The 12,460-nt window shown below is 38.3% G+C and overlaps 1 pseudogene across 1 annotated transcript; it reads left to right on the top strand.

The window, feature by feature from the left end:
• The first annotated feature begins 1,355 nt into the window (after positions 1–1,355).
• Positions 1,356–1,796, top strand: LOC308551199 (large ribosomal subunit protein uL24 pseudogene; annotated as a pseudogene). The gene has a single exon. The product of its transcript is annotated as a large ribosomal subunit protein uL24 pseudogene (transcript).
• The last annotated feature ends 10,664 nt before the right edge of the window (positions 1,797–12,460 follow it).

Genomic DNA, 12,460 nt, shown 5'->3' with positions numbered 1-12,460 from the left:
TGAGGTTAGAAAAGAATGAAAATAAAACGTCTGTCTCTCTCACTGTCTGTCTCTCTGTCTCCCTGCATATATAGTTATTCAACTGAGTTGCTTATTTGTTTGTTTGTTTGATCAATTCTGTCAAAGTGGTCAGTCTAGTTGGAATTCACGTGGTCTTGTGTTATTAATCAAATCATGTTATGCACGTACTATGCGTAGGTGTGTATTCGTGCATATAACATACATATACATAATTTATAGATTTCAAATGTCCAGAATGTTATAAGGGCCATCTACTTTGTCTTCTTATATTCAGGATTTTTTTCCTTTTTAATATGGAGAAGGACTCCTTAAAAAAATTTAGTATCAACATATAATAAATTTAAATGATGTAGAGACTTGACAAAAACATTCAACAGCCTGACGAGGGGGCCCTGAGCTGGACAATTTGGACAGTCCGGTCCAAAAGCCTATTGTTCAAGAGTGACAGACAGAAATTCCTTCTGGCAGTGCAGAAATGCCTGATATCGTTGCTGTTGTCACAGGACTAATGTATTCAACATATATTTTGGACTGAATGTAAAAATCTATCGGAAAACTATATTTGTGCCTGGGCTTGAATATAAATGCAGATGGAAGGCTTATAACTTCAGCTCTTATGCTAATTTCTTTTCTACTAAAATCAACAGATATTTTTCTTATTTTTTTTACACATACAACAATAAGCTATGTTTCTCTGATAGGTGGGCATTCCACATACGCTGTCTTGAAATAACATTAAGAATGATTATATTAACTAACATTTAAACTGACTTCACCCAGGAAATAAGAAATTACCTATCAAAAATCTTAGAAATATTTGGCTTTTTCAAATAATAATTTATTTTTAGCATAGTATATTAGTCATCTAGAGCTGCATAACAAAATACCCCAGACTGAGAGGCTTAAACAACAGAAATTTATTTTTTTTATATTTCTAGAGGCTGGAAGTCCCAGATCAATATGTCAGCAGGTTTAGTTTTTCCAGAGGCCTCCCTCCCTGACTTCAGTCCCTGTGTCCTCTACGTGGCCTTTTCTCTATGTGGGTGCACTCCTGGTGTTTCTTCCTCTTATAAGGATACCAGTCTTATTGGATTAGGGCCCCACTGTTTTACCTCATTTACCCTTAATTACCTTGCTAAAGGTCCTGTCTCCAACTACCATCGAATTGGGGGTTAGCACTTCAATGTATGATTTTGAGGGGACACTGGAAAAGCTAAAGGAGTTCATCCCCACGAAACCAGTATCACATGAAATGCTAAAGGGTCTTCTTTTAGAAGAAGAAGGGAAAAAAGATGAAAAATGAACAATGGATCCTAGAGGCGCCAATGGTCAAAATGAAGTTCAATCCCTTTGTGACTTCTGACCGAAGCAAAGAACTGCAAAAGGCATTTCAATGCACCTTCCCACGCTCACAGGAAGATTATGTCTTTTCTTTCCAAAGAGCTGAGACAGAAGTGGAGTGTTCGATCCATGCCCATCGCATCTGGAAGGATGATGAAGTTGAGGTTGTTCGAGGACATTATAAAGGACAGCAAATTGGCAAAGTAGTCCAGGTTTGCAGGAAGAAGTATGTCACCTACATCGAACGAGTGCAACGGGACAAGGCTGATGGCACAACTGTTCCTGTGGGCATTCACCCCAGCAAGGTGGTTATCACTAGACTAAAGCTGAACAAAGGCCACAAAAAGATCCTTGAACGTAAAGCCACATCTCGCCAAGTAGGAAAGGAAGAAGGCAAATGCAAGGAAGAAACAATTGAGAAGATGCAGGAATAAAGGAATCTTATATACAATTTTCATTAGAAACTTAAAATGAAAAAAAAAGTGAACAGTGAAATAGCAATAAACATATCTATAAAAAATTGGATGTGAAAATCAAAATAAATGAACACACAGGACAGAGACAGACTCATAGATACAGAGAATATTTTGATGGTTGCCAGGTGGGAGAGGTGTTGAGGGGATGGGTGGAAAAGGTGAAGGGATTTAGAAGTACAACTTAGTTACAGAATAGTCATGGGATGTAAAGTACAGCGTAGGGAATATAGTCAATAATATCAATAATATTCTAATAACTATGTATGGGTATGAGGTTTTTCGGAATGATCACTTAGTAAGTTTTATAATGTCAAATCACTGGGGTGCACACCTGAAACTAATATAATGCTCTATGGCAACTGTAACTGAAAAATTTTAAAAATATTTAAAAAAAGAAAAGAGAAAATTTTAGCTATTTTAAGAGAAGTCTTGGTACACCATTTTCAGCTAAATTCTATTTAATTCAGTGATTATTTATTCAACCTATATTTTGTGATAAAGTGCATTTGTTTTGGGTGTGTGTGATTGTTTCAGATTTTCTACATAGATGATCACATCATGTGCAAACAGTGGCAGTTTTATTTCTTCCTTCATAACCTGTATACCTTGAATTTACTTTTCTTATCATATTCCATTTAGCTCAAACTTCTAGTAAACTGTTCATCTAATTATACATACTACCCCATGATCTATATCCTGAGCTCTTTTCACTTTGATCCCTCACAAAATTGTAGTTATTTCTATCCCAGTTGAAGATTTTCTGATAAAGTAGTATGTGCTGTGGTTTTTAGGGGCTGTTAATCAGTTAATAAGTTAATATGCTCATGAGCTTTTGTATAGAACTTTCACTTCTTCATATTTAGGTCATAACAATAATATCTTAAATTACTGAATTAAAATAACAGAAATTTTAGCCATGAGCCACATGGCGAGGGAGATTATTTGGGACAAAGGGACCCTTCAGAGGCTCTCACATCTTATGAAAAACCCTACCATTGACTCCATTTTCAACATCCTGTTGACCCTATTTTATCTCCTAATCATTACTTCACAGACTAGCACCCTTAAAAAATGTTGGTGCAATATTGATGTACAGAAGGAAGTACAGGCAATACATGGAGAAATATGTAAAAACATTAATAATGGGAAACTTCAATATACCACACTCAGTATAAAAGAATGATTAGGCATAGACATAAATAGGTCAAAATGTAAGAGATAAAAACAACATAATTAATATAGTCTATTTTATATCTATATATTAAATACTACAATCTAACGATAGTCAGTGTATGTTCTCCCAGAATGCTCATAGACTATCTCAGATTTAATCATATGTGAAGGCCCATATCAGGAAGTGTCATAAAGAGAAAATGTATGAATATTTTTTTATCATCAGGTATAAGATCTGGAAATTACAAATACAATGCAAAAAACTGAAAGTCACTTTTGCCTGTAAATATTACACAATTTTTGGAGCATAGGATACTAAAGAAAACTGCATTCTTTCTAAGAAGCAATGAGAATGATAGTACTACATATTAAAATATATGAGATATATTTGAAGCCGTCACCAGAAGGAAATTCTCAGTTCACAAAAATGCAAGGTACACTTTTTTTTTAATGCTATAAGGGACCAGTCAAACAAATAAAATGGGACATTCTATAAACCAACTTAGCTGGGCAACTTTAAAATAATGAATGGAATTTTAAAAAAATGTAGGGGTCTTTTAAATGAAAGGAAACATACAAATAACCCAACGCAATGCATGAATCTTGGTTGGAATCTGGTTAAACAAAACCAAAGATAGGTTCTAGTTTGTGATAAGTGGGGGGAATGACTAGAGACCAGGTCCTAGATAATATGATAGAATTATTGTTTATTGTTTTAGGTGTGATGATGACATTGTAGTTATATTGAAGGATGATTTTCTTCTTAGGAGACCCACGGAGAAATGTTTATGTAAAGAGAAAAAGAGTACGCAATAAAAAAGCGATGTTGATTGTTGTTGAATCTGAATGGAAGACATGTGGTGAATTTTTTTCAACCTTTATCTATGTTTGAATTATAATCTTTAAGTAACATAGATATATAGTAATTTAGAAATCACAAAATAAAAATTGTAGAAAAGAAATAAACATATGCATAGTATAATACCATTTATGTAGTACTTTAAGTATGCAAATATACTATGCATTATTTCACACACTGATTATAGTTAATGATATCACATGCCAATATTAAGTAGTGATTAACTCTGGAGAAGAGTAGGGCAGTGAGGGACAGGATGGTGGTGAGGCTTATATTTCATTTCTTTCATCAAAACTACAGTAGAGGGAGGGAAGGCGCCTCAGCAAATAGACAAAATGTTAATCTTTGTTAAATGTACCTTGTGGTAACTACTTTTGTTATAATATACTCTGTATTTTCTGTTTAAATATTTCATCATTAAATACTTTTAAGCTTAAAATGTCTCCAGATAAAATATACAAGATAGTGAATATCAAACTAATGAACTAATTATCTAGAAGTAAAGGACAGAGACTATGAATCTAGATGAAATAACTATGCGACCCTTCTACACTGCTGATAACTTCCTGAATTTTTAATCAGGAAGGAAATTCATATTCTAAGAGGTTGGTACAGTGCATCCTTAGTACAAAAGGAATGCTGTTCTTTAGGTGTTTTGAAAATTTTATCATGCCGATAATGCCAACTTTGTTCATAATAAAGGAGCCATGCAGACACTTGCCCGAGTTTTATGTAAATGGAGCCAATGCGGTTACATACAGTGGTGGGCCGGAGCTGGCACACTCTGGATCAATAAAGTTGATTGTACACATTTGCGAGAGCTGCCTCACTATCATACCACGTGTTACATAGGCATTGAAGTCATGTGCTGGGAAATGTTCAACAACTGGCTCTCCTGGGGAGAAAAGTTTAGATTTATACTGCTTGCTGCTTTCTATGGTCTATATCTTCCTACCATGGCCCTTTCAAGCCACCAATGTGACCTCAGTAGGCCCGTGGAGTTGGAAATAGAAGCACACAGTCAGCACTTTAAGCCAGTTTGTGTTGACTCCAGCACATCACTGAAGGGTACTTATCTCAAAACTTCCTCTCTGACTCTGTAGTGAGTTCTAGTTCTACATGATGGAAATAGTTGAGAAGAGATCTATCATTTGCAACTGCAGCAAGGCAGCTTTGATCAATTTTCTGTATCTTGAATCCCTTACATAGCTTAAGAATGTTGTCCTATATCTAATTACATATATGTCATACATATTCATATTTATATATGCATGTCATATACTCATATGTATATACCCACTCTATTCATCATGTAGGTAATTGGATTATCATTTTACCGTATTAGAATAATGCTGCTCCAATTCTTCTAGGATTTGAGAGAATGAATATTTTAGAAAAAAAATAACATTGAGAATGATTCATTCTGCGGTTGCATATTTTAAAGTCAAACAGGTTTTGAACTTCAGGCAATGGAGCACAGAAGCTGATTGGACTGGAAATTTTATTTATTTATTTATTTTTTCTTTATTTAACATTTTTTTAACTTAAGTTCATGGGGCTGATATTGGGTAATAAAACTAAACAGATTTCAAGTGTACAAGTCTCTGGTACGTCATCTGTATACTGCATTGTGTTCATCACCCAAAGTCATCTCCTTCTCTCACCATATATTTGACCCCCTTTACCTGTTTCTACCTCCCCAATTCCCCTTTCCCTCTGGTAACCACCATACTTTTGTCTGTGTCTAAAGTTTCTGTTTGTCTTCTTTGTTGTTTTCAGGGTTTTTAAAAAATTTATCTTTATTGTTCAAAGTGTTACAGAGGTCCCCTTTATTCCCCCACTGATCCCTTCTACCCCACCCCAGGCCTTCAACACGCTATTGTCTCTGCCCCTGGGTTATGTATATTTGCATATAAGTTCTTGGGTTAATCTTTTCCCATTCCCCCTTCCCCCTTCCCTCTGAGATCCTTCAGTCTGTGCCATGCTTCCATGCCTCTGGGCCTATTTTGCTCATCAGTTATTTTTCATTAGATTCCACATATGTGTGAGATCATGGGATACTTGTCTTTTTCTGACTGGCTCATTTCTTTCGCTTAGCGCAATACTCCCCAGGCCCCTCCATGCTGTCTCAAAGGGTGCGAGATCCTTCTTCTTTATAGCTGCATAGTACTCCATGGTGTAAATGTCCCACAGCTTTTTATCCATCCATCTACTGATGGGCATGTGGGCTGCTTCCAGATCTTAGCTATTGTAAGTAGTACTTCTATGAACACAGGGGTGCATATATTCCCTCTGATTGGTATTTCTGGTTTCTTAGGATATATTCCTAGAAGTGAGATCACTGGGTCAAACAGAAGTTCCATTTTTAATCTTTTGAGAAACCTCCATACAGCTTTCCACAGTGGCTGCACCCGTCTGCATTCCCACCAGCAGTGTACTAGGGTTCCCTTTCCCCACACTCTCACCAGCACTTGTTATTTGTTGATTTGCTGATGGAGCCATTCTGACAGGAGTGAGGTGACACCTCATTGTGGTTTTAATTTGCATCTCTCTGATGATTGGTAATTTTGAGCATTTTCTCATGTGTCCCTTGGCCATCTGTATGTCCTCTTTAGAGAACTGTCTATTCAGGTCCTTTGCCCATTTTTTAATTGGATCATGTGTCTTCCTTTTGTTAAGCTGTATGAGTTCCTTATGTATTTTGGAAATTAACCCCCATCAGATGTGTCATTGGCAAATATGTTCTGCCATACAATGGGTTCCCTTTTCGTTTTGTTGATGGTTTCGTTTGCTGTGCAGAAGCTTTTTATTTTGATGCAGTCCCATTTGTTCATTTTCTCCTTAGTTTCTCTTGCCCTAGGAGATGTACCGGCAAACATATTGCTACGAGAGATGTCTGAGATTTTGCTGCCTATGGTTTCTTCTAGGATTTGTATGGTTTCAAGAAAATTTATTTTAAAAACAAGCTATTCTTCCAGTTTTCTTAACATCACCACATGAGAGAAAGGTTAAACACCCTTCAAAACACACAATTGGCTAATTAACAGAACATAGACGCTGAAAATACACTACATTGTGAAGCAGGTCATTTCAAAGTGATTTTCTCTAAGAATTGTAACCTAGAGGAAGAAACCGTTATAGTTTCATGAGTCTGGAATTACGCAATAAAACTTTCATCAGATACAATCGCATAATGACATTTTTTATGCATGAATATTTTAACCGCCAGCCTTAATACTAAAGACTAGGGGTTGAGTGTATATTATTTGTAGAAAAATATGCCAGAATGTATTTAGAACTCCTTGTCATAGAAGCTGCCTATATTGAACAAGTCAATGCAAATAAGAACATTGGAGGATCTTGCTCATCTTGACATATTTAAAATGCATCCCTATAGGAATACTTTTCTATATAATATTCCCTTAGTCTCTTCAGGTTGTTATAGCACAGTATCATAGGCCAGGTAACTTATAAATAACACATTTATTTCTCACAGCCCTAGAAGATAGACTCCCACCATCAGGAGGCCAGCGTGGTTGCATGAGGGCCCTCTTCCTGGTGGCAGACTGTCACCTCTGGCTGTGCCCTCACACGGTGCTCGGGGCTTGGGGCCTCTGTGGGGTCTCTTTTAACAGAACGCTAATCCCATTTATGAAGGCTCTACTCGCAGGAACAAGTCGCCTCCCAAAGACCCCACCTTCTAATACCATTACATTAGGCATTAGGATTTCAACGTATACATTTTGGGACAACGCATACATTCAGACCATAGAAGGTATGAACAGGGATTTGTTATGCTTTAACAAAGATTTTCAAATTTTCCATAGCTCTGAATTATATCATTGCCTTAACCAACATGAGGAATGATATTGCAGAGATAAGAACGCGATCTAGATGGATTTACAGATTCTTTAATGACACTCCCTATTTTAGTAACAAGGCCTGAATTAAAGTATATGTCTGCTAATCAAAATCCCTGATGAGTGGAATATAGTGGTTATCTATAGAGAGCTTTAGGACTAATCTATAAAACACTTGAACAATCTAACATTAAATATCACATAATAGGCTTCTCATAGCATATCATAAATTGAGATCTTTGGGAAGCAGACTCCGAGGCCAGATTTACCCAACACCTATAGAAATGACAGGGACAAAGGAAGATTGGACAGAAGGGGGAAGCTGAGCTGTGATGCAACCCCAAATAAGGTCTCAGCTGGCCCTCCCTGGGAGCTCTAGAGCTGGGGCCACCCTTTAGACTTATCCCAAATAGAGGCGATGGGCTGGGCCTTCATACTTTCACACTGATCAGTTATTCGATGCAGTCAACCTCAAGCAAGAGAACCTTAGGTAAGGCAATGACTTCACTCTGAAGAGAGCTAAGAGCTCAGGGCGAAATCCAGGAGTAAGATCACCCTTCCTGAAGGGGAGCCTGGGTGCAGCGTCACAGGCTCCACTGTGTAACTCTTTCATGAAATGAGAAAAAGCGGTCACCCTACCAAAGGATAGACCTTTTTCCCCCCAATAGTTTCAAAGAGGTATATGTTGAAAATTCCATTTGCCTATATCCGTTCAACTACTGTTTTCTTCCTATGTAAGTACCATTTGATTTAAATTATACACTTTTAGGAAGTAAGTAATGGCTCTTTGCTCTGAGCTGGGTAATAAACATCAGAAATACAATATCATGGCGAAGCAATGCTGATGTTATAAAAATTAATTCAGATATTGAATATTTCTACATAGATCCCTCCGTGTGTGGCATTAACACAACATGTTGCATGTGCTTTTAATATTATTTGATGTGTACACGGAAATATTGACTTTTCTAACTGATTCTACAAGATAAATAATAGTCTCCCTAAACATATTGAACCCAGTAAGAAAAATACACATCCTTAATATTTAAAAGTGTTTACTCTTGGTACACTATTTACATTTTCGCTGCTCCCCATTGCCAGAGAGTGAACAATTCTTCAGCTCTTCACCAGAAGGTTAAACAAAGAGGAGGCATAGTACTATCGGTAGACAAACTTCATAGCAACCTGTAAAATCTAGATATACAGAATTCCTTTTGTTCCGATTTTTAACCCAAAGCCAGGGCAAGAGCACAGGGTAGCCAATGTGTGTATCCTGCTGAGCTGTGACTGGTTGTCGCTGCAGAAGGAAGCGCAGTGGGATAAGTTAGTGCGCAATAAACTCCACGGAGGCCCCTCTGCAGCATATGTCATGTGGGGTAAGCACATCAGCGAAGTAGTTCAATTGCAATTGTAGCACATGCTTTCAGAAGTTTCTATTTTGCAATTTTTGTTTTCCCATGTTTACTCCCTATTTTGCATACTGCTCCCTGCTTGTATTTCTACTTGAATTGCAGTGTGAAAGAAAAGGGACAGAGTTCAGTATCGAACTGACCCTCACTAGCTTTTATGGAACAACCCTCACTAGACTGTAGCTTGTTAACTTGCCTTCCCCATCTCAGAGAGGACTTTGCTTACTTTACTTTACCCAAACTGGCATCCGATCCCATTTCCCCAAACCCCTAGGCCCTTATCAATAATTCTTTACTTTTAATTTTTATTAAATGTATTGGGGTGACATTGGTTAATAAAATGATACAGGCCTCAAGCGTACAATTCTGTGCTACATCATCTGTATGTTGCATTGTCTGCCCACCTGGATGATTTCCCTTCATGGATAAAGTCTGAAACTCTAATTTCATTCTTTGATATTTTTTATTTTTTATTTCCTTCTGTGACTTCCAGATGAAAGCCAGATACTTTAAACAAGAGCTTTTTGTTTCACAATTGTGTTTCTAGCTGCTTCCCCAGTGCTGGAACATAGGATTACACACACACACACACACACATACATACGTGGCGTGCCATTTAGATACCTCTTTCTTAGTTATGTCCCTGTCTTTAATGTCTCTTCCAGACAGGTTGCTTTGATTTTATGGATCTAATTTGTCCCTTACTGCACTGTGACTATCTTTCCGCAGAATTTGGTTAGCACACACGTTTATGAATACTCTCCTCCCCGCACACCTTCTGCTATGGGATGCTTCTCTCCTAGCGGCTCTCCTGTCTGATCACATTGTCCCTCTCTCCTAACCCTGCCGCCTTTGGTCACTCTTTAATGATCCACATTCTCCATTTTCTCCCTTGTCTTTCCATGTTTTATTTTATTCTTCACGCCTCTGGCTCCCCTTTCTTCTGTGCTTATTAATTTCCAATCCATATCTTTGACACCCACCTCACAAGTGACTTCAGTGCCATGTCTTCATGGGAGCCTTTATCGGTGGTCATCAAAATGAACAACTTTCTCTACTTACACAGCGCTTCCCCTGCTACATTTTGCCTCTGGGAGTATCTCCTACTATTCAGAACAGCTCATTGCTCGCCTACATCTTTCACTTTCTCCAAAATATAAGTGCTTTGGAAGCAAGGACCATGCCTTGGCCGACTCTGTAGAGCGCTGCGGGGTATTGACTTTTTCTCTTTCCCAAGGAGAGACGCATTCTGAGACAAATGTCCTCTCTATCAGTGTGCCCAGCTTTGGCCCTGTGCTCTCCTTAGCGTCATCTGTAGACAGAGAGCATCGAGATGACAGCCAGTTTCTGCTCGGCCTCATGGATATTCAGCCCCACTCTGATTTCTCTGCACAATTACAGATTTGCTCTATGCATTTTAGGATGTTAATTCTAAGCATTACACTGTTCTGGCCCCTGACGTCTTTAAAGGATGTGTGTGTGTGTGTGTGTGTGTGTGTGTGTGTGTGTGTGTGTGTGTGTGGTGTAAAATCATCCCACCAAGTCTCAGATGTCCTCCCAAATGGGTACCTGACAGAAGTCTCAACAGCTCTTCCTCTAAGTGGTAACAAAAGAGGCATAGTTTGGGGAACCACCGCTTCATTTATTGCAACTTTGCCCAGGAGCCCAAGCAGTTATTTCACATCTCGGTGTTTTCACATTTTATGTTTTTTATTTATTTAAAAATCAACTATGTGCATTGCAGTAATCTGCAATAAAATAAAGATTGCAATTTTAGTTTATATTTTCTTAACAAGTCCATTGTTATACTGCTTCTCTTCCCTTAAAGAATGCTTAAATGGAGCTAGAAGGCAAATCGGGGCTATTTCTTCAGTTTTATTATGTCAGTGGCCTTTTCCCTATCTCATTTTATCTTCATGTGATGGCCAGAATAGAATGCCCCATTTTTGGGTCTTATCGAGGAAGAGAGGAATTCAATTAACATTCCCCTACATTAACAGGTAGCTCTTCTTGATAGTTTCCTCTGCATTGTTTGCTCTTTCTAAGATAATGCCCTCAATGCTAGTGTAGAAATCCAGTTAAAAATTAATCATTTGAAATTATCAGCAGTCACTGTTTTTCATCACCCCTCTCCCCCCACGTCCTTCACTCGGCCCACACTCTGTTCATAACCGGAACCCAGGAAAAAGGGAAAACTGCCCTTACTCTGAGTTTGCTATTCAGCAACCCCTCCCTCGCCTTCCGCAATGGTTAGTAGGTTTTCTTGATTTATATGTGGCCTCATGAGGAACTGAATTTTTTAAAAATATTACAATGGTACTGAATTTTCAGTCGGTTCTGTTTTAAATAAAGCTCAACATAGAGTGTTGATTTATATTATAAAAATTTAGTTTTAGAGCTATTGCATGATTTCTTCATATTTCCTAGCCCACAAACTGTGAGTCAGAGCTGGCCATACGATGTTGAAAAGGGCATAAATTTAGTAGGAATTGTCGCCCACCCACCATTTCCAATCCTGTGGAAAATAATGAAAAGGCAATTTGCAAGATGCATGGTGCCGATGAGGTGAGAACTGTACAGAGTTCAGAGCCTGTCACATGCTCCTTACCCAGGTTGTCTTAAAATGACTAAGTATTTAAAAAAAAAAAAAGACAAACACATCTTGGGTGAAATGGGCTCTTAGGAACCATATAACTGCATCATCAGTGTTGTCATGTACAAATTACATGTAAGTACCACATCCTGCAGGGGAGTCTTCCACCCCTTCAGGCATTCATGCTTAAATGTATTTCACTGATTTTTGGAGGGATTAATGAAAGGGCTAAAAGAGCAAAAAGAAAATACCTACAACATAAGGAGACCCCAAAGAGAGGAAGATAAGTGATGCAGAATATTTTCGTTGAATTAAGCAGGAATGGAGGCTGAATGAATGCGCGAAAGTTGAGAAGTCTCTTTACCACAGGCATAGCTCTGATATCTAACCTCTAAACCTCTGATATTTAACCTCTTAACATCCTGGCCTATAACAGAAAGTTTAAGTTTGCTGTATAGAGCCCTGGCTGTGTGGCTAAGTGGTTAGAGCATCGTCCAGGTGCCCCCAAGGCTTTGAATTCGGTCCCCCGTCAGGGCACATACACGACTCAAACAATGGATGCATCAGTGAGTGGAATGACAAATCCATGCCTCTCTCTCTCTTTCTCTCCTTTCCTATCTCTAAAATCAATAAATAGCCCGGCCGGGGGTGGCTCAGCGGTTAAGCGAGGACCTAGGATCCAGGCGATCGGGGTTCGATTCCCGGTCAGGGCACAGGCCCGGGTTGCG

This window comes from Miniopterus schreibersii (genome assembly GCF_964146895.1).
Source record: "Miniopterus schreibersii genome assembly, chromosome: X".
NCBI classification, from domain to species: Eukaryota; Metazoa; Chordata; class Mammalia; order Chiroptera; family Miniopteridae; genus Miniopterus; species Miniopterus schreibersii.
Note: the sequence above shows the minus strand (reverse complement) of the source record. Positions and strands in the feature narration are given on the sequence as shown.